This window comes from Aegilops tauschii, chromosome 5 (genome assembly GCF_002575655.3).
Source record: "Aegilops tauschii subsp. strangulata cultivar AL8/78 chromosome 5, Aet v6.0, whole genome shotgun sequence".
Lineage (NCBI taxonomy): Eukaryota > Viridiplantae > Streptophyta > Magnoliopsida > Poales > Poaceae > Aegilops > Aegilops tauschii.
Genome location: NC_053039.3, coordinates 110,709,551 through 110,726,069, shown reverse-complemented (window position 1 = coordinate 110,726,069; position 16,519 = coordinate 110,709,551). Strand labels below are relative to the sequence as shown.

Genomic DNA, 16,519 nt, shown 5'->3' with positions numbered 1-16,519 from the left:
AGTGCTCCGGCAGCACGACGGCGTGGTGGTGGAGCTTGCAGTTCTCCGGCAGGGCTTCGCCAAGCACTACGGAGGAGGTGGAGGTGTTGGAGAGGGGGAGGGCTGCGCCAGGGGAAGGGTGCAGCCGCCCTCCCACCCCCCTGAAGGGGGAAGGGGGCCGGCCCCCTTACATCCCATCTACAAGGGGGCGGCGGCCAGGGGGAATTTGCCCCCCAAGTTTGGTGGGAGGCGCCCCCACCCCCTAGGGTTTCTAACCCTAGGCGCCTTGGGCCCTTGGGGGTGCACCAGCCCAGTACGGGGCTGGTTCCCACCCTTGTTCAGCCCACTTGGCCCACCGGGGCAGGTGGCCCCACCCGGTGGACCCCCGGACACCTTTCGGTGGTCCCGGTACAATACCGATAACACCCGAAATTATTCCGGCGACTGAAACTGGACTTCCCATATATAATTCTTGACCTCCGGACCATTTCGGAACTCCTCGTGACGTCCGGGATCTCATCCGGGACTCCGAACAACCTTCGGTAACCACATACAATTTCCCATAACAACTCTAGCGTCATCGAACCTTAAGTGTGTAGACCCTACGGGTTCGGGAACCATGCAGACATGACCGAGACATCTCTCCGGCCAATAACCAACAGCGGGATCTGGATACCCATGTTGGCTCCCACATGTTCCATGACGATCTCATCGGATGAACCACGATGCCGGGGATTCAATCAATCCCGTATACAATTCCCTTTGTCCATCGGTATGTTACTTGCCCGAGATTCGATCGTCGGTATCCTCATACCTCGTTCAATCTCGTTACCGGCAAGTCTCTTTACTCGTTCCGTAACGCATGATCCCGTGGATAACTCCTTAGTCACATTGAGCTCATTATGATGATGCATTACCGAGTGGGCCCAGAGATATCTCTCCGTCATACGGAGTGACAAATCCCATTCTCGATTCGTGCCAACCCAACAGACACTTTCAGAGATACCTGTAGTGCATCTTTATAGACACCCAGTTACGTTGTGACGTTTGGTACACCCAAAGCATTCCTACGGTATCCGGGAGTTGCACAATCTCATGGTCTAAGGAAACGTTACTTGACATTAGAAAAGCTCTAGCAAAACGAACTACACGATCTTGTGCTATGCTTAGGATTGGGTCTTGTCCATCACATCATTCTCCTAATGATGTGATCCTGTTATCAACGACATCCAATCTCCATGGTCAGGAAACCACAACCATCTATTGATCAACGAGCTAGTCAACAAGTGGCTTACTAGGGACATATTACGGTCTATGTATTCACACATGTATTACGGTTTCCTGTTAATACAATTATAGCATGAACAACAGACAATTATCATGAACAAGGATATATAAGAATAACCACTTTATTATTGCCTCTGGGGCATATTTCCAACATTGGTATGTCCCCTCAAAGGGGCCTTCAATTGCCGCACAGGGCGCCCCTCAACAAGAAGTGGCTACGGAGGCGAAGCGCGACGCTCCTCCCCCGAACATGTAGTTCTACTAGCATTACGCTCTTTAGAAGTTAAGGATCGCATGCCTGATTATTTGGTTCCCTGTACAAGCGGTCCACCGAAGCATCATTAGCCGAGAGGGCAGACAACTCGGCCCCGAGGACCGACGGAGAGCCGATCTCTGCCTCAGGGGATGTTCCTGAAGTACCCCAACCAGCCACTTCGGGGACCTGCTCGGCTACCACTTCTAAGGTTGAAAGTGGAATGAACCATCGGCGCAGGAGAGCTTCTCTAAGGAATCCCGCCTTTTCCAGCCAAGATTTCAACGCCCTCAGTTCGGTGGATGGCTAGCTCAATGCAACCCACTTTGTCTTTGAGAAGGCGGTGGACATCTTGTCGAAAGGTTTGCAGGTACTTCACTTTTGAATCCACTTTCCTCAGGAGCGAATTATGTTCAGCTGTAGTTATTTGTATGCGAAGACTCTTTCAGATTGTCGTACTAGGCAGTAGCCCCCAAGACACTTGTCGGATGGCACATCCGACTGATGGATTCTATGAGCAAAATAGTATAGCTTAGGCACGAAAGCCACTAGCCCCCAAGCCTTGATGTGGGCACATGTAGCCGTATGGAGGCTTGATAGAACATGCTTTGAATTCGTAGTCATCTCGGGAGAAAAAAACAAAAATCTGTCCGAGGAGCTGACTCAGACCAAGACGCAGCTAGGTGCCATGCAAGCCGAGGTGGCGCATATCAAAACCTTTACCAGAGAAGCGCACAGTAAGTGCATCTGGTCTATGATGATTTGTTTTTTTTCTCGAATACGCACGAGTGTGCGTACTATATTATATAGAAGGAATCGGGGTAAAGAGCCCGTCCACGTTAGCATTACAGATTACATATATACACTGCACACTAACTCTACTTCCACCCTCCACCTAGTCTGAAAGACTATCTACTCTCCGCTGCCCACTCCTCCACCTCTGCAAAGAAGGCGCCCATGTCTCCTCATAGTATGCCCGCCTTCTTCCATACACGGCCCTCTCTTACGACTGCATGGATAATCCTGTTCTTTGAAGGTGTAGCTCCGTCGAAGACAATCGAGTTGCGGTGCTTCCATATTTGCCATAGCCCTAGGATGATGATTGTATTTGCATCCCTCCCGGCCTCTCCTCTTCCTCTCTTGTCTTGGCACCATGCACCGAGGCTTTCATTCACAGTAGGTATCCATTCCGGTCTGCGTAGGGGATGGCAGATCGCGGTCCACACTTCCCGCGCGACGACACACTAGAGCAAAATGTGGTTTATGCTCTCCTCTGCTTGGCTGCACATTGGGCAGCAGTCCTGATGATCGAGCCCTCGTCTTGCCAGCCGATCGGACGTCCAACACCTATCCTGGATTGCCAGCCATGTGAAGAAGCGGCAGGGCGCCGGTGCTCTAGATTTCCAAGTGAATTCGGCCGTGGGGACGACCTGCCTGCCCCAGAATTTGGCTGCATAGGCAGTCCTCGCAGAATAGCATCCGCTTGTTTCCCACGACCAAGTGATGGTATCATGTTGCGCTGGGTCAAGTTGAAGTTCTTGGATCATGTTCCATAGCTGTAGATATTCCCTTAGCGAGTCAGTTGATACCTCCGGGCTTACTTGGGCAACCCAACCGTCATTCAGTAGGGCCTGGGCTACGGTGCATGTGTTCCTCGTTTTCTTCCTGACTCGGCCGTAGGTCAAGGGTGCAATCTCAATGATCCGGTGTCCGTCGAGCCATCTATCTTCCCAAAAGAGTGCTATGTTTCCAAAGACTTATGATTGGGTCTTGTACGTGCCTGCAGGAGGGCAACCTGGGCGCCCTGTCGATGGGGATCATGTACGTCTCCTTCACGCTCTTCGCGGTGGCGGCGTCACCGGTGGTGAGGTGGCTGGGCGCCAGGCTCGCGCTCGTCGTCGGCACCAGCGGCTACGCGCTCTTCATCCTCGCCAACCTCCTTCCAACATGGTGCGTTCTGGCACACATTCTGACTCTGGCATGACATGGACTGTGTGGTTTGGGCGTGTGTCAAGTTATTGCCTTTTTATGCCGCACAATCTGTTTGTAAGATCATGTGTTTTAGGCTTTTATCTCCTGCTTCATTGTTAGCATCCAGGTAGTAATCACACGATCTATTACACTTTGCTCACGAATTCGAGTATCTGGTAGCGATTACAAGGAGAGGTACACGAATGGAAAGGGGATCGGGAGAGGAACGGGGAGCCGCCGCCGCTGGGTGCCGTGATCCACTGGATGGTTTGGCCTTCTGCGCGTGTGCCCTTAAGTAGTTGGTGCCTCCGCTCGGTCACACCCACTCTGGGCCTTGGTTCCGCGGGTTGGGCTTCCTTCGCCTCGCGGGTCGGCCCACGCCCGAGACCGTATGCTTGACGAGGAGAGGGCCTGGGGTTGTAGTGGGCCTGACATCCCCTCCTTCTGGAGAAGAGGCTTGACCCCAAGCCTCAGCTGCCGGAAAACGTGCTTGCAGCTCCTTCTTGTCTTCCTAGGTGTTGTCGATCTTGGTTTGATCCGACCAGCGCACCAGGACCTGTTCCACCATGGCTCCTTGCTTGCGCTTCCAGCGAGTGTCGAGGATGGCTCGAGGCACCGCTGGTACATCAGAGAGTACATGAAGTACTGGTTCGACCGGCGTACCTGGGAGCACCGCGCGGCGCAGCATGGAAACATGAAGGACCGGGTGGATCGTGGCTTGCGGGGCAGTTCCAGTTTATACGCCACCTCGTTGATCTTGCTGATGATAGGAAAAGGACCATAGAACCGGAACGAGAGCTTGTGATTAGCCCGTTTTGCCACTGACGTCTGGACATAAGGTTGTAGTTCCAGAAACACCATGTCCCCCATTTCCAAACTGCGCTCAGAACGCTTACGGTCAGCTTGTTGCTTCATGCGGAGCTGAGCACACTGCAAGTGCTGCTGCAGCAGGTCCTGAATGACAGCGCGCTCGTCCCACCAGGACTGAAGTGATGGCACCGAGCACGCTGTAGTAGTAGTGATCCCCCAATGTCGGGGTTCATGCCCAAACATGGCCTTGAAGGGAGTCATGCCAATGGAAGAATGGGGTGAAGAATTGTACCAGCATTGAGCAAGGGGAAGTCAATGACTCCATCGCTTGGGACAAGCATGAGTGAAGCAACGGAGAAAGGTTTCGAGGCATTGGTTCACTCGCTCCGATTGCCCGTCCGTTTGGGGTGGTTGGCGGTGCTCAAGCGAAGTTCAGTGCCGGCGTAGCGAAAAAGTTCTTGCCAGAAATGACTCGTGAAAACCGGATCCCGATCAGAGACAATGGCCTGAGGAAACCCATGAATTGGGTAGATGCGCTGCATGAACAGTTGAGCCACTCGAGAAGCGGTGTACGGGTGGGCAAGAGGCAGAAAATGAGCGAACTTAGTCATCCGGTCGACTAAAACCCAGATGGAGTTGTGCTGACCTGATTGTGGCAATCCATCGATGAAGTCCATTGTTATCATATCCCACGAAGCCTGTGGAACAGGAAGAGGTTGCAGCAGCCCTGGTGATGCCACTCTCTTCGTTTTGGCTTGTTGGCATATCTGGCAACACTTGACATATTGCTCAATGTGCGTCTTCATCTTGGGCCAAGCAAATAACCTGTGGATACACTTGTAAGTCACTGGAAACCCAGAGTGTCTTCCGACGGGGCTGTCATGGAAAGCTGCCATAATTTTCTGCTATAGCTCAGTGCTGCCTCCCAGCCATATGCGATCTCTGAAACGGATGGTGCCCTGCGCCAGGGTGAAGCGCTTCTTGGGGTCAGGTCTGATTGCCAGCTGTTCCAACAGCTTCTGAGAGTGCGGATTGCAGTTGTAGCTTGCGAGCACATCTTCCAACCACGCTGGTTGACAAGTGGAGATCCCAAACAGTGTTTCTGCTTTGGGCAGCCGAGAAAGAGCATCCGCAGCCCCGTTCTCCGATCCTTTGTTGTAGACGATGCGGTACTGCAACCCGAGGAGTTTAGTAACGGCTCGCTGCTGCCATGGGGTGACTAGCCGTTGCTCTTGTAAGTGCACCAAGCTGCGTTGATCAGTCTTGATCACAAATTCTGCTGACTGCAGGTAAGGGCGCCATTGATCGACTGCCGCGATGATTGCGAGGTACTCCTTCTCATATGTGGACAGTCCGCGGTATTTCTGACAAAGCGATTTGCTCATGAAAGCAATTGGATGCCCCTCTTGCTGTAAGATTGCCCCGATGCCCACGTCACAAGCATCCGTCTCAATAGTGAATGGCTTCTGGAAATTAGGTAGTGCGAGCACCGGAGCCGAGATTAAACCCTGCTTGAGCACCTGAAAGCTCTGCTCGGTGTTATCCGTCCAGACGAACGGAGAGCCTTTCTTCAATAGATTGAACAAAGGTCTAGCCAGCACCCCAAACTGTCGCATGAATCGCCGGTAGTAACCAGCCAAACCCAAAAACTGATGGACTTCCTTGACATTTGTTGACGTTGGCCAGTCGCGAACAACCTGAATCTTGGTAGGATCTGTGGCAACCCCCTCTGCGCTGATGACGTGCCCCAGGTACGATATGCGCTGCTGACCAAAGGCACATTTGCTCATCTTCACCTTCCATTGGTCACGCCGGAGCAGACTGAACACCTGCTGCAGATGCTGAACATGATCTTGTAGGGTTTTGCTGAAGACAAGGATGTCGTCGAAGAACGCCAGCACACACTCTCTAATAAGAGGGTGTAAGGTTTCTGTCATACCCCCATTGAAGGTGCCCGGAGCTCCAGCCAACCCGAATGAGACCACCAAGAACTCGAAATGACTTGTATGGGTTTGAAAGGCCGTCTTGTACTCCTCCCCCTCTGCTAGGCGGATCTGGTGGTAGCCTGCACGTAAATCCATTTTTGAGAACCATCGAGCACCATGCAACTCGTCCAATAGCTCCTCGATCACCGGCACAGGGTACTTGCCCACCACTGTCATAGCGTTCAAGTGGCGGTAATCGATGCAAAGCCGCCATGTTCCATCTTTCTTCTTGACCAGAATCACCGGTGACGAGAAGGGACTGTGACTCTTCTGAATGACGCCTTGATCCAACAGCTCTTTAACTTGCTTCTCAATCTCCGACTTGTGCTCTGGTTTGTAACGGTAAGGCCTCAGATTCACCGGTTGCGCTCCTGGCATGAGTGGGATGTGGTGATCACACGCGCGCCTTGGTGTTAAACCTTTGGGTTCCTCAAAGATGTCCTTGAATTGATCAATCACCGCTTGGATGTTGCCTGGGGTTGGGGTGAAGATCTCATCCGACTCGCAGACCTGGTACAGCTGCACGACCTGTGCCACTTCTCCCTGACGTTGCATGCATTGCAGTTGCAGACTGTTGATCTCCGTGCAGCTCGTAACCCCCTCAATCTGGCCGTGAAGGTGCACTGTCCCTGTCGGAGTGGTGATCCAGAGCTGCTTGCCACGCCAATCCACATTCATGGGGCTGTGCTCTTCGAGCCAGTCCATGCCCAAAATGGCATCATAAACCCCCAACGGAAGGATTTTCATGTCCGTGCTGAACTCCTGCTCCTGAATGGACCAGCGGCACTTGGGTATGTGAGACACACAGCAGAGCTCCCCCCATCAGCCACCTTGACTCGACAAGGACGGTTGAGATATACAACTCCGGACAGCGAGGCTGCCAATTGCGCGTCGATGAAGGAGGTTGAACTGCCGGAATCCACCAAGAGGAGAATAGCGCGGCCTTGGAGCCATGCTTGGAGTTTAACGGCTTTTGGAGGAGTGCCACCCGTGAGAGCTTGCCGTGAAATTGCCATCACAGTTTCGGTTGGGCCGCTTGGAAGCTCCTCGCTCCCCTCCATGCCGAAGAGCTCCAACAGCTCTTCGACGACATGAAGCTGCACGCTCGTGGGGCAAGTGTGGTCCTGCCCCCAGCGCTCGCCACACTTGAAGCAAAGGCCACGTGCTCGCCGGTACTCGCGCATCGCCTTGATCTTGGAGTTGTCGCCGCAGTTGGTGTCGTTGGTCCGGCGCTCGGGCGCGGCCGGTGTCGTAGGAGGCCGCCCTATGGAGGAGGGGGCGGGAGCAGCATGGGCACGCCCGCGTGCGCCCGCGTCGCCAGGTCCGCCGCCCGAGCCGTGGTGGGTTGACGAGGCCGCTCCCAGGTGCCGCCGTCCGCCACTTCCTCTTGCAGTAGTGCTAGTGCACACGCCGTGTCCAGATCAGGCGGTCGTTGCACCAGCACAATCGCCCGTATGTCCGCCCGAAGTCCCTCCACAAAACGAGTGAGGTAATAATAAGGATGAACTGAATCAGAGTAAGCAGACAAATGACTGATAGTTTGCTCAAATCGTTCGATGTAATCTGCCCGTGTAAAATTGGCGGATGAGGAGTTGATGGCGATCTCGGCCAAAACGGGTGCACACCAAGGAAGAGAACGATTCCCAGTCGAATTCAGAGAGTTTCTTCTGAATTGACTGCAGCCACACTGCAGCCGTGCCCGAGAAGTTGAGCGTGGCCATAGGAACCCAGAAATTCTCCTGAATCGCGAACATGTGAAAGTACTGCTCGCACAACGTCTTCCAGAGGCGTGGGTTCTCGCCAGAAAATTAGGGAAAAGCAATGGATGGGTGCGTCTGGCCGATCCCCGCGAGCAACTGGCTCGCATGTGCATAAGGAGAGGGCAGAGGTGCGGGGGACAGGGGAGCGAACTAACCGTTGGCCGGGGTGGACACCGACGCGAACGCCGGTGCCAGACCCCGCGGTAGGATGTCGATGCCGTGGCCGATCGGCCCTGATGCGACGCCGCCCTCCGGACCCTTGTTGTCGTCCGTCGGGTCGCGCAGGGGAGCGATTGTCGGAGCAGCCTTGGGCGCGGGCGCCTGCTCCTCCTCTGCCGCGGGTCGCGCCTATTGGAGTTCGGCGACCGTGGTGGAGAGCCGGTCGACGCGCCGTTCCAGCTCCGGGCGCCAGGCGACCAGATCCTCCAATTTGGCCGCCGTCGAACGGATATCCGCGTGGATTCCGTCCAGCGAGGAGGTCAACTTGTCGAAATATTCCTTGAAGGCGGGATCCATGGCGCTGATTCGATCCCTGATCGATTTTTGCCGCCGCGTCTCGATGAGGTGCGCTAGCCTCAAATCCAAGGCTCTGAATACTAGATGTTAGCACCCAGGTAGTAATCACACGATCTATTACACTTTGCTCACGAATTCGAGTATCTGGTAGCGATTACAAGGAGAGGTACACGAATGGAAAGGGGATCGGGAGAGGAACGGGTAGCCGCCGCCGCCGGGTGCCGTGATCCACTGGTGGCCTTCTGCGCGTGTGCCCTTAAGTAGTTGGTGCCTCCGCTCAGTCACACCCACTCTGGGCCTTGGTTCCGTGGGTTGGGCTTCCTTCGCCTCGCGGGTCGGCCCACGCCCGAGACCGTATGCTTGACGAGGAGAGGGCATGGGGTTGTAGTGGGCCTGCCATTCATGGTTCCATTCAGCTGCTTTTCGTGGCTGCATTCTCCCGTACTTGAATTGGAAATAACCGAACAAGTTAGCATCTACAGCCTGACAAATCTGACCTCATGTACGTCCGCGAACGTGTCCATATGTCCTCGACAGTGACCGATCAACCCTTATTTTTCGTTTGCCGCATCCAACTACCTCATATTAGATATCTCAAACCATACAAAACATGCAAAACAAATCTACATACTACGTAGATAACCTAAACTAGCCTACACTACTTGTCGTCAACAGAGATGTCAACGACCTCCATGCCGGCACTGCCAGACCTCCGGGTGGATGGCTGCCTGCAGCACCTTCGGCTCCTCGTCAGACTCTATCCCGACGAAGATTTCGTCGAGCCCCGCGTCCCGCTGGCGGTGGAGGAAGCAGCGGTTGACCTCCACCTCGGCATCCAACTGGATGGAATCGAAGATGGCCTGCTGCTCTGTTCCCTCCTATGGCGAGGCCCGCAGCCTGAGGCGCCGCATCCGTCTCGCCGGTGTCATTGTCCTCCTCCTCCGGCTCTGCGTCCTCCATGACTGCGTCCTACTCCACCTCCTCCTCTAGCTACAGTGAGTCCGGAGGCAGGCCGACTGCGATCAGGACCTCACGCTTAGCCCAGATCTCCTCAAGCAACCGTAGGCGCCGCTCCGGCGTGAGCATGGCATACGTCGTGACCTTCTGCTGGACCATGGCTAGCGGTGGAAGGCGAGCAGATAGGTGGGTTGCGGGGCGGAAGGGATGAAAACGGGGAGTGAAATGGGATGCGGCTAGGGTTGAGGCCGCCGTCCGGCTTAAATAGCCGGTCTTGGGTCATCGTGGGGTGCACCGGAGCGGCGTCACGCGGCGCCATGTAGGCGTCCTCACCGCGCTCATCTAAATCAGAGGAGGACCCCGTTGGACCGATGGTTTCCAAGTGATTCCGCGTCGGTCACGCGGTCGGTCATAAGTGGCGGACGCGCGTGGGCCTCCCCATATCCGGCCCAGATTACGTTGGATACCCAGACGTTTGGGCCCAGTATGAGGAGCCTGTCTGAGTCGGGTGTTTTATGACTGGTCAGCGACCGGACCATCTGCCTGGGCGTATAGACCGGAGGGGGTAGGGTGTTGTTTGGGGCGCCCAGATGCTCTGAACTTGTTAAGACTATGGATTTAAATTTCCAGGGTCTTGCTTCTGACAGGGGCTTTGCAGTTATATAGCCCAATTCGCAGGGCACTACATTGTGCACGTTATGCATAAAAAAATTGCAGTAAAACTCAATACCCTGTTTAGCCGGGAGTAAACCACGGCTCAAGTAGCAAAAGTAGCTAGTTCGGTGAAAAAAAGTGTATCCTGGTTATGTACTGATGCAACGTTCAATCAACTGTCTCTGATTAGTTGATAAGACCCATATGGTGCGTATCAGTCCATGCGGGAGTGACCTCATTCCCGAAACAAAGAACACCCAGATATGCATCACAAATGGCTTTCAGGCCAGGTTGATGTGCTCGTAATCCCACAAATTGCAGTTAAAAAGTACTCCCTCTGTGAACACATATAAGACGTTTTAGATCGCTATACATAGGGAGTACATCTTTTTTTTAAAAGAAGGTTAAACCCCGGCCTCTGCATCAATCGATGCATACAACCATCTTTACTAATTATTTTATAAAGGTCTGACAAGAAAGTACATCAAGCCACACAAAGCCACCACTCACATCTACAAACTCGATAATGTGGAGTGCTTTCACCCTCATATCTAAAACCGGTGTCGTCGCCGATTCATTCACATAACGTATCGGAATCAACAGCCGGTGCAGCAGACCTAAAGCGCGCACCACATGCACACGTTTTAGAAGCCAGAAGCCGCCATCATCCTCGTACCGCTAATCCATCTTCAGGATAGAGATCCGCATCATCCTTGCCAGTACGGACAACCGTCGATGCCACCAGGGCGCCCAACGGCACCACCGCCCTGCGCGTGTTCATCCAAACGCGAAGACTCCGGAAGATCTGTCGTGGGTAGCACCTGGGGAGTACATGTTAATTACTCCCTCGGTTGCTAAATATAAGTCATTGTAGAGATTACACGACCACATACGGATGTATATGGATGCATTTTACAGTGTAAATTCACTCATTTTGCTTCGTATGTAGTTCATAGTGAAATCTCTATAAAGACTTATATTTAGGAACGGATGAAGTATTTGATTAATACCATCTTTACCCCTAACTTTTAAGTTTGTGGCTGCAATTGGCCCATTTAGCAAATTTTTCACATTTTTGCCCCATTAAGCAAACATGTGCCACAGTTTACCCAACTTGTGCCACATTTAAACCCTTTTAGAAATGTCAAAAATCTGCTAAATGGGGTAAGTTTTTTCGATAAAGAGTATATATTAATATCGCGAAGATACCAATTACATCCAGCCTCTGCAACAACGCAATGCCCTAATGACATGACAGATGCACACATCCAAAAAATAAGAAGAAACTAAAAAAAATCCCACTACAGTGTTTCAAGCCTTGCAGCAGCAGCACAACCACCACCAAGACAACACCTGATGTCCAGGTTCTCCAAAAGCGACGCCTCCAAAGAGGAAACAGTGCACCAAACCGTCGTCGTTCGATCATAGATCATGGGTTTTCACCCCGGAGAAAATCCCTGCTCTCTAAACAATGCCTTCAAGAAGACCATTGCCAGGCACAACCAATTACGGCCAGACCTTGGATTTTCACCCTGAAGAGAAGACTTTGAACTTCACCTGTGTTGTCGCCCCCACTTACATACCGCTGCTGCGAATCCCGAAACTCCAAGCAAGTTCCTGAACGCCGTAGACTCCAATCACCATTACTAGTCCTCTAATCTCGGCTTCCATGACATTCTCCGCCTCTGCCATCAACATGGAGCTAAACATATCTCCTGATGGCAACAGATAGCAGAGCTTCGCGCCGCTCGCTCCTTAAGGGAGAACCAATGGGCACGATTGAATCCCACCCGATCCAGCAATCTCCAGGCATAACACGCCCATGGGAGTTCGCCGGCGGAGCCTTCCGGAACCCGCCACTCCGGCCAGATCAGGAAGGACAGATGTCAGGCAACTCTTCGTCTTGGCGCAAGAGGAACCCTAGGACCGCTGCCTTTATTCGAGCACACCAGCATGCCCCCACACCGCCGGTCGGAGCAGCATCGGAGAAGGCAGCCGCAGCGCACGACCACGCTGCGCACCACCCGCCCTGAAGACGCCGCTCCGGCTTCAGGCCACAGCTACAAGCATCGCCGCGTGGAGCAGCGGAGCAACGCCGGCCCCGCGCTAGAGAACGGTGACCGAGGGGTCCCGCCGCCGCCGCGCCGCCAGGGCTTTGCCCGGCGACGCCTCGATGGCAGCGAGATGAGAGGGAGGCACGGGGTGGCTTGCTCGAGCCCGCAGGGGCGGCCCGGCACGGCCGCACGGGAGCGGGACCGGGAGAGGAGGAGGGCCCGACTCGAGCTCCTCCGCGGGGGGAGAGCCGGTGAAGAAGGCGCCGGCCTTCGGGATGGATGGAGAGAGGACGTCGGGAGGGTCCCGGATCTGCGGTAAATGGGGTAAGTGTTGTCACGAACATGAAACTTAGGGGTAAAAAGTGAAATTAACTCTAATTATTTTCAGATTCAGTAAATTCATTATGCTATCATAATGAGATTCCATTTGATGTTATCAGGTATACAATGGTACCAGCTTCAGTGTACCTGGGTTTTACTGCCGCAATAATTTGGGTTGGAAAGGTAATTATAGTGTTTTACAATAAGCTATTTATAATCTTCATTTTTGTCTGGCTAATATACATACCTTTCGCAATGCAGGGCACGTATCTTACCTCGGCTGCCCTCAGTCATGCAAGAGACAATAATCTACCTGATCGCCCGGCTGTAGGAAGATTTAATGGAGAGTTCTGGGGAGTGTTCGCTAGCACGCAGGTACAGAAAAGATTTGAAAAACAAACTATTTCTAGCCGAAGTTAACATGAAAACATATGCTTTGGTATTTTTTTTATACCTCGAGTGTTTTTTTTTCCTTTTCGAAAAAGGGGTGTACCCCGGACTCAAGTGTAGCTTCTATTCTTCTTGCACATAAGACAGATACCCTCTACGGTTACAACGGTACAATGATCTCCGACTGGGTGACTTGTGCTACATCTGAATTATGCAGGTCATTGGAAATCTGATCTCATTTGCCGTACTGCGAAATAGAAAGGTTGGTATCTTAATTCAGAGGGTTATTAGAATCCTGTGGATTGCGATTTACTTGCACAACATATGTAGTCATCTTATTTGATCCTTCACTGTCATATCACGTCAGGGTGGCGGAACTGTAACAGGAAAAAATCTGTTGTTTCTTGTGTTCCTTGCCTCCTTGGCTGCACGGTTATCGGCATTGTATTAATGTGTTTATTGTCCAAAAGAGATGAGAAACAAGATCATTCTTCAGCACACTCATCGTTTGGAGATATGTTGAAGAGTATTGGTGCCCCTCTCAAGGACAGAAGGATGCTTCTTTTAATTCCTCTTATGGCATATTCAGGGTTACAACAGGCATTTGTATGGTAAGTTTCCCCCAAAAAAAGTTCGCCATGCACGGTGGTTCCATTTGTTAGTGTTTTTTTTTAAGAATATGTTGTGGATTTCTTAGGGCTGTATTCACAAAGAGTATTGTGACACCGGTGCTTGGCCTATCTGGAATCGGCGGCGCCATGGCAGTATATGGTGTAGCTGATGTAGTTGTAAGTGAAACTATTAAACCTGAAGTCAACAGTTCATGCTTCCCAACAGATTATTTAATCTTCATTTGGGTCATTCATTCATTCTAAACTGCTGAAGAAGACCATGATGTCTGCTTGCCTGAGTATTGAAGCTTGTCGAACATTGCAGTGTTCATTGGTTGCTGGACGTTTTACCTCTGGGCTTCAGTCAGCTACGTTTATAGTGTCAGTGGGAGCTATTCTTCAGGCTGCTGTCCTCTTCTGGCTGCTTCTCTTTCACCGGTTTGATTTCTTTGCTCGCCCTCGTGCAGTTTCTACTATTTTGGGTGCACTCATCTTTGTCTTCCGTGCAGCCCAATGGGCGGATTACTTGGCGCAGCGGCTCCACTATTGATAGGTGCCTTATGGGGTGTTGGTAACGGAGTCCTGAACACACAGCTAAGCGCTTTACTTGGGCTGCTCTTCGAGGATGTCAAGGTAATCTTAGTTTACTTTGCTTTCTTCAGCAGTTCATGTCCACATGAGTACGTACATGAGAATGCTTGATTTAGTTTGCTCTCTTATGTAATTTTTATCCTGTCAATGAATGCACTAAATCTGTATGGAAAAATGAAAAATGGGCTTTTGCGTAGTTTAGGGTCTGGCAATCAGCTGCCATGGCAGTCATCTTCTTCCTCAGCCAAGTCATCAAACTGCAAGCCATGCTTATCTTGATGTCCACGTCGCTCGTCGTCTCTTTTGGCTCGTTCCTGACACTCACCCTTGTTGTCGACAAGTCATCATCAACTATCGGATTGTGAGGTTATTATTTCTTTTTTTTAGGAACTGAGGCTATTATTTCTCTCCTCGGGTTTCCAAATGGTGTCGTTGTTGCCACACGTCTTCACCATTGTTACCATTAGCATGCAGTACAACAAGAGTGTTGTATCTCCTGCATATTTTTAGCAATGTTACATTAACTAATAGATAATACCCCGCGCGCTGCCGCGGGAATCTGTTGCAGTATATTCTAATGCGATTTTGTAATAATATTTCAGTGAGATTTGGTCGTATAAAACATGAATGCATGGATTATTTTGTTGCGAATAATAATAACTAAAACTGAAAATACTTACTATTGTACTATTTTTTATTATGGTATGGCTAATAAATATTTACAAAATATAAGATATTCGAAAACGGTTTTCCATGTATGTTGTGGTGGGCCTTTCTTGAGATGATATATGTGACGTGGGATTTATCCATGTTGAAGTAAATAGAAGTTGTGGAAATCTACTAATAATGGAATCTTTTTTCCCATGCATGTTGAAGTGGGGCTTTCAAGAGGTGGCATGTGTGGTGATGTGGCATATGTGCATGTTAAGATAGATAGAAATAGTGGGGATCAACTACTTAGAGCATCTCCAACATCCGCCCAATGTGCGGCCCAAAAACGGTTTTACAGCACGCAAGTAGTTTTTTTAGGGCGCTAGAAAACGTTTGCTTCAACAAGCGCTGCAAAATATGCTGCGCACGCGAGTCCAGCGGTCCCAATCAAGCGGTACCATCTGCAGCAGCCCAGAGTTTGCAGCACGCGCGACCGGACGCACTAAATATGCTGCAGACGATGCCTCTTTAATGCACGCGTTGCATTAGTTACAGCGCACACTTTTTGTGCGGCTGTTGGAGACTTCAAATCGGATCCGTGCGTGATAAAAATAGTTTTTATGCCGCACGTCCCTTATATAGCGCTTCTGTTGGAGATGCTCTTAAGTATATAGAATACTATAAACCAACTGAAGAATGCACGCTGATACTACTGTGGATTCTCTACCTTGTTGGGGCAAAGGCCGAGGGAAATTTGGTTGCCTCCTGCATCGTTCGGTCTAACATAAGTGATGACTATGGATGCTGGGAAATCCGGTTGGCACAAAAAGAAAAATCTGAGCACCACATTCTCCATACATTCTGCAAGATCAACATTGTGTAACATTTCCCCTTGATATGACAAAGGAAGCTTTAAAATGTTGTGATGTTCAAACACGTGCATTTTTGTTGGTCCCTCTCTCGCGCTCGCACCCCCCTCGCGTCACCCCCTTCACGGGCGACTCGGGGGGATCCAACCGCTGCCGCCAGCAACACCTCCCGTGCCCGTCCTCCCCTCCGCCGCCGCGGGTGGTCGGCGCCGGGCTAAGCCCGTGCGTGCGACGTGGTGGCGGAGGGACTCTCCCCTCTCCCCCGGATTCATGGGTGGCGCGGGCACCCAGATCCGCGGAGGTGCGGCCCCCACTTCGGCCCACGACGGCGCGGCGCGGCGGCGCCTGTGGTGGTGCCGATGGGAATCGGCCGGCTGCAGAGGGGGTGCTGGTGGCCGGGGCGGCGACCCCATGGCTGGGTGGCGGCGCCCGTTGGGCCGACCGGTTCCGGCCCATCCCGGATCTAGTGAATACCGGATGGCGCGGGGGTGGCGGCGGCCCGGCGATCTGGATACGGTGGTGCCGGCGACTCGCTAGTCTGCCGGAGCTCCAGGGGCATCATCGTCTCCGACTCGATCTGTTCCGGTTCGTGCTAGCTCCGGTACAGGGAGACTGTCGTCATCTCCCGGTGCTGGTTGCATGGATCTGGCGGCGGCGGCTGGATCCTTTTGGTCTAGTCTTCGACAGAGAAGGCGACGGTCCGTGCACAAGAATCTAGATGGAGTTTTTCGAACAGATCTGGGTGAAAACCTACTCTTGGTTAGATGCCAAAGCCTGAAGTGGCGGCGCTCTATGGCATTGTTCCCTTCTTGAAGGCATCGCTGTGGAGAAGTTCTAGACTACTATCTGCTATCTCCGGG

At 52.1% G+C, this 16,519-nt stretch overlaps 1 pseudogene; it reads left to right on the top strand.

Annotated features, from left to right (window-relative positions):
* The first annotated feature begins 2,724 nt into the window (after nucleotides 1-2,724).
* Nucleotides 2,725-14,529, top strand: LOC109765787 (UNC93-like protein 3; annotated as a pseudogene).
* The last annotated feature ends 1,990 nt before the right edge of the window (nucleotides 14,530-16,519 follow it).